Genomic DNA, 6,766 nt, shown 5'->3' with positions numbered 1-6,766 from the left:
TTACATATTTTGGAATAAAAATCTCCCGGACATATTTTTCCAACCAAAGAGAATCCTATTTATGAGACCGAAAAAGTACTTTATTTAAGCATATATTCTCTCAAAACTCATGGCTTTATCTCCATGTACAAAGAGTCTGTACGCATGATCGACCATACACGTGTCACCATCGGATATAATCTCTAATTATGTTGTGTATTAACCTCGGTTTGAAATCCGCCTGAGACGTATATAAAGGCGAGAGATAAGGCGATGGGAGTATGCTCCCGTTTCAGGTTTTGTGTTGTGTTGTGCTGTGCTTTGCTTCTCTTCACCTTCGTCTTCCCAAGGGTCGATCTTGCTGAGCTCACTGGAGATTGTATCAGAGTAGAGGTACATATGACGTATTTAAGCATGTATTCTCTTAAACAGCTTTATTTCTTAATCTTAGTTTGACATTTAAAAGCCTGTGAATGATTCTGTGATCTTTGGAGCTTGGCAAACATACTTTGATGGTGTTTAAGGCAGATTCATATAATGCCATAGTTATCTCACTGTCAGGTTCCTCACACGCAAAGAATTTAAAATCAGAAGGAAATGAGTATCGCCTGCTCCTGCTATGCCAGGAACCTAAGCTTTAGATCAGGATGTTATCACTAATTGATGGCCAGAATGTGATTCACTTCTGGAAAATAATGTATCAGGGTCTTTTCCGTAGTGTGGTTATGTTAAGTGTTTGTTGTGTAAAGTTTGGATTTGAATTCACTTGTTTTTTCAGCTAAAGTCTCAATTCTGGTCTCTCATACCATGTAATATTGTGTTGTTATGTCACTGGCAGGGACATTTAATATAGCGGTTACATGAACATGTTTACATAATGTAAAATTTATGTATTAAATCAATATATGTATGAAATCTATATATTAAATCAATTTTGTTTGGGTGAAGTGATTGGGCATTTAAAATAAGATCATATTTTATATATATATATATATATATATATATATATAATTAATTTGATATTATGAGATTTAAAAGTTAACATTCTATTTTGGCATTTACTGAGAGTCCGTGACAAAGAATGAATTGAGTTTCTCAATATTTAAAATGATTCAATAGATTACATTATAAACATGAATAACAAATGAGTGAAGTAGAACTCAGACACCTATAAAATAGAATTGAAATATAACTAAATTGTCTATGATACGTAGCAGACAACATAATCAAAATCAAATGTAATAAGACTAATAAAATGAATATCTCAACAATTTAAGTTTGATGGCTCCTCCATAAAGTTGGGACATTTCCGCTTATATGATTAGATTCAATGTGCAAAAAAAATTAATTTTCTTTTTTAAAGACCTCACCAGTCAAGCTGTTTACTATGATTCTTGATTTAAAGAATGAGTCATCGTTAAAAGATAGGATAAGATTTGATTGGATTGACAAAACATTAGAGTAATACCCTTTTCAAAGCTTGTGTAATTGTAGATATATATTTAACCTCACACTCAAAAGGGAAAGTGAGTAAGTTACAACGTTGAAAACCTGGAAAATTGAATTTACATGAGAATCAAACCATTTTTTTTTAATTCCTGATATTTTTATCAGTCTGAAGTAACCAAGAAAGTCACATGTATTTTCAATTCTAGCTCTGGCAAAAGACGTTTTATTTTAAATCAATTTTGACTTACACAAAATATTTACAGACATAATCAATACTTTGAAATCTACCTCTGAAGATTCTTCAGAATTTAGGTACAACGAGTATAATAAAATGAAAATTTTAAACTTCTTTGTGCTCAGAGAAGATGACCTGGTTTTACCCAATAAGATGCTTAAAATATCGGAGTAACATTACAGAATAATTTGTTTATTGTTAATTGTGCTTATAAAATAATACCAGAAATATGGATTAACATTTTTTTGTGCTTTCAGGTTGTATTTATCAAATTATATAGAGCATGGGTGAACTTTAGGAAAGAAACAAAAATAAATATTTTAAATAAAGGAAATAAATAATTAATAATCTGAATCTGGTTGAATAAAGAAAAACAACCTTCATGTCATTTTATCTCAAACTACGTGGTCTTTATTTCGGTAAATCAAAGTTCTCACATAGATGAAAGTGACAATCAAACTAGAAAAAAACAAAAAAGATATGAGCCCATAAACCTGGATTTGGATCACTTGCTTCCTAACTACATCGGGTAAACTAACTCGATCAGAAATGTGCGAAAATAAGAGAAAAAAAGAAGAGAGATGTCAGCCGACATATGATCTCTTTTGAGTCCATAAACCTGCTTTTGGATCACTTGCCTCATCAAAAAATGTTTAAAAATGAGAGAAAAAAATGAAATGTGAGCCTACATATATTTGAAAGTTAGGAATATGATGACAAACCCATACGTTTTGAAGTTATGAATATCACAATAAACTCATTTAAGCCCTCTTTTTTTCCATTTAAGAAAGTGTAAAGGTGTTCTCAAATTTATTAAAGTTATGAATATGATATTATCATTTAAGGCTTCCTTTACATTTATAATTAAATATAATTAATGGGTAAAGTAGCTTTCAAGCATTTTTAAAATTAATATGGTAAATTTTCAATGTGAACATTAAAAGGGTTTAACTTTATTTACAAATTTTTGACAATAAGGTTAAATTAGACTGATTTTTCTCTCTTATATTAGAGTTTAATGCGGAAGTAAACAACCAAGTTGAGCTATTCGATCTAGTTTTGGCACTCTTTATTCACTTAGCATAATACAACAGTGATTTATAGGATGAGATGTCTCTTCCAACTCGAAGAAGATATTAGACACTTTTTCTATTGGGTGTGTGTTATATTCTCTGCACATGTTATCATAGTATCTATGTCTTCTGAACTATGTTACAATGAGGCTCGAAGGCCTATTTATTATTGAGAAATAATAGAAAACCCTCAACATCCAAAAACTTAACCCTAGGTGATCAAGCATCAAAAGTCTATGGGCCTCGTTGGGGTAAATTGGTACAACAACTTCCCGGGGTTCTAACTTTTGCATACGATCTCCGCTTGAAGCGTGCCACACCTAGGTAAAAAGATCTATCCAAGGACTACAACTTTCGACTACAAACCACTGTCATTGCATTGAGTTCCTCCATGTGATGTGCAAACTTCTCCTAAACTTGGTCCCTGGTGAGCCACTTGCAATGGTGTAGGAGTTGGCCAACTTTTACAACCTGATATAGTTGGATCTTATATTGATGAGTGTTCTTGATTTATGTGTCCATGATGTGATCAGTTGTGGCTTGTTCCATGTAGTTTGGGTTCAACTATATTGGTGTGAGATTTTTTTCAATCTTTGATGTGTCTAGTAATGGTGGAAAGTATGATCGAAAGTGCAGACCAAGGAATGGGGGAATGTTGAGCTCAAAAGCATTGCCTCTCACATCCTTGGTGATGGTGTAAGACCCATATTAGAGTGATACGAACTTTGCTTTCAATGGACTTCGGTAAGGCGTTCTTTCTACAAATGCAACCAAACTTTATCGCTCACTTGAAGCGTGTGTGGCACCTGATGTTGATCTTGCCGCTTCTTGTACTTGACATTGCACTTATCCAAGATGTCATGAACCTACTGGCAGGTGTGTTGGATGGCTAGAAACCACACAGTCTGGCTCGCCCTGCTAGCAATATAGTACACATAGAGGTCTCTAACTCATCTCACTAGTTCGATTCATTAGATGAATTCATCTCTTGGTTTTATTTCATTCATGCTTTTTAATTATCAATGGTGCGATAGATTGTTATTTGGTTTATAGTTTTATAATCCAAGTGTAAGGGAAAATATTTTTGAATATTTGTCTAGTGTTTTAGATTGGTATAATACATTTTAGACTCTTCCTATAGGACTTGGTAGTCATATTGGTTTCCCATCATGGAAATATGTCCGAAGGAGGACCAATATGTCTTCTAAATACTTGTGATATATTTATATAAGGATGTTACTAATTAGGATAAAATATACTGCTTATTTATTTTTTCCTAAATAATTTGAAACTAAGTTAAAAAATTGTTTAAATAAAAAGAATAATAATTTATCCTATAATGGAATCTTAAAATATTATAAAATATGTGTTAAATTTGAATAAATTTTAATTTGACCACATTCTTAACTAGGAAATTAATATTGTATTCTTTGTAGGCTTGTTTATTTTGGAATAGGAATTTTACAGTTTTAATTTAATTATTAATAATTAATAGATTGATGGTAATTATTTAAGTGGTCATTACCATAGAGGGTTGAGATTTATGTGGAAGGTAGTTATGCCCATTTTAATATTTTCGTGATAAAGTGGGGATGAATATCCATAGTTGAGAATATTGTTACATGCTTTTCTAATTGTATATATATTTAACTCATATGTTAATGGTATTGTCTAACTATTATACATTTTGGAATTTTTGGTCCAAACAATTTGCGGTCAAATCATGATCTTTTGTTGCTTAAAATGCATTTTTGTGCGAGCCCACACACACAACACACATATATTCAACATGCTAAAAAGACCCTTGGAGCACTTGGATTGTGTAGAGTTCACAACTCAAACTTATGATTCCAACAAATCCTTGCCATAAATATGCTCATAATAGGTAGACTATAGTTATATGAATTCTTTTCATCATTAATAATAATAATAATTTAAAACAAAGTTATAATTTATTTAATTTTTACACAGATAGGTGTGCATGCTTTGAAATAGAGTTTTTAGAATTTTAATTTAATTATTAATAAATAGTATATGGATGGTAGAGATTTAGCTTCCATGGAATATTATATAATATCCTTAATGGTAGTCATAAATCAAAGGTTGATATTTATCTAAAAAACAAATCCTATTTAGAAATTAAGAATCTCCATAGCTCATAATCTTGTTACATGTTTTTAAAATATATATATATATATATATATATATATATATATATATATATATATATATATATTAATTACTTTTATAATTAATAATAATAATAATGTTAATGTTGATGTTTATAATTTTTTAAATCTATAGATATTTTAGATTTAAATTAAATGAGTGTGTTAGGCTTATTTTATATTAAACATGAATCTTACTAAATAATTTGATCTTATATCGAATGTCAAGAAACATGTATGCTATATTTGGAAGAAATTTTTAATTTAACCAAACTCTTGACCACTAATCTAATATTTTATCTCATACCAAAAAAATAATCTGTGTCAGATTTTGTGAAATATATGCGTTAAATTTGGCCGAAATGTAAATTAACCAAATTTATAATCAAGAAATAATAATTATGTGTTTTTTCTATTTTCTTTTTTTCCATATATTTATTTAATTGATCTATGTTATTACTATATTTTTTCTATTTCTCTCTTATTTTTAGATATTCCTTCAACTAAATGATATTGCCACTAGGTTTGTATATGGTTTTATCAAAACTAAACATCTCTTAAAACATTTATTCTTTATAGTTACCCCTATCATCCATCTTTCCTTTGAAATTAAATTTAAATTTAAATCCAATTAAATTTGATAAAAACCAACTAATTTATTCTTCATAAATGTTAAATACATTACAATTTAAAAATTAATAATAAAAAAACATATTACAGTATTAAGGAAAATTAGTAGTATTACCAAAAAATATCACACATAATTGCAACGAGAAGTAGGCTCCATACTACCTAGTATGGAATTCCTGTCTTTTCTTGTCCTATCCTTTTATGTAAACAAAAATAATAATAATAATAATAATAACCATACAACAAAATAAAAACAATGTATTAACTCATTGTATTATCCCACGGTATTCATGTGGAATATAGTCTATTTAAAGGGGGGAAGACCAACTTAGATCCATGTTAACTCTGGATCTACCAACTGCTTAGAGGGATCGAATATATTTTCACTCTAAAAGAGGTTTGCACCTCAAGAGATTTGATCCATCTTGGCGCTTGATGTATCTAGAGTTAAGATAGATCTAGGCTAGTTGACAACACATATTTTTACATGTTGGAGAAACACAATAGTTAAACTAAAAATCACCTAAAAATTCCATGGAATAAAGCACCAACACAAAATATGAGACAAAAAAATTAAAAATCGAGCATTTTTCCATTGACAACTTTAAGTGTAGTTGTCTTTACACAAAAACGTAATGTGTTGGCATACATGATAGAAAAAAATCTTGGAATAACACTTCAATCATCATTGGGATACCACAATACTCCTAGTGTGCATGATACATCAATCTATACAACCAACATTAAATAGTATTAGCATAGAGAATTTGATGTCGGGGGGAATCCATCTAGTTGTCAAGATCTTGAACTCTTAAAAATCTACAACCCTGCCCCCATTAACATGCACATTTTCAATCATTCAATGGAAATAAAAATGACCCCTCCCCTCCATGAACCCCAATATAAACAAAATCATTGAATTATACTAGATTTGTAAATACGTCTCCATTATGGTCGAACACACCAATGCTTCACATGTGGTCGTATCATTAATCTCTAAATCATCAGATCCTAAAAATTCTTCATCTACATCGTCTCCAACAAATATCAATGTGCGATTAGAATCCCTAAACTACATGGAAGTGAGAAACACAAGCTCACATGGGAATCTCCAAATTTAATCTTTTCAAAAATCTCATTATCTCATATGTGTTAACCCTTCCATAGCCATCCTCGTCCAATATTCTATAAACGTTGGCAACATAATCATTACACACTGAAATAACTAATTC

General features: G+C 30.2%; 1 long non-coding RNA gene across 1 annotated transcript; it reads left to right on the top strand.

The window, feature by feature from the left end:
- Positions 1-273: 273 nt before the first annotated feature.
- Positions 274-911, top strand: LOC149159717 (uncharacterized). Its single transcript, XR_016261150.1, has 2 exons — positions 274-372; positions 541-911. It is a non-coding gene; the product is annotated as an uncharacterized LOC149159717 (long non-coding RNA).
- Positions 912-6,766: the final 5,855 nt, after the last annotated feature.

This window comes from Pinus tabuliformis, chromosome 5_2 (assembly GCF_031772625.1).
Source record: "Pinus tabuliformis cultivar Carrire ecotype Pingquan chromosome 5_2, CPIR1, whole genome shotgun sequence".
NCBI lineage: Eukaryota > Viridiplantae > Streptophyta > Pinopsida > Pinales > Pinaceae > Pinus > Pinus tabuliformis.
This window is presented reverse-complemented; position numbering and strand designations above follow the sequence as displayed.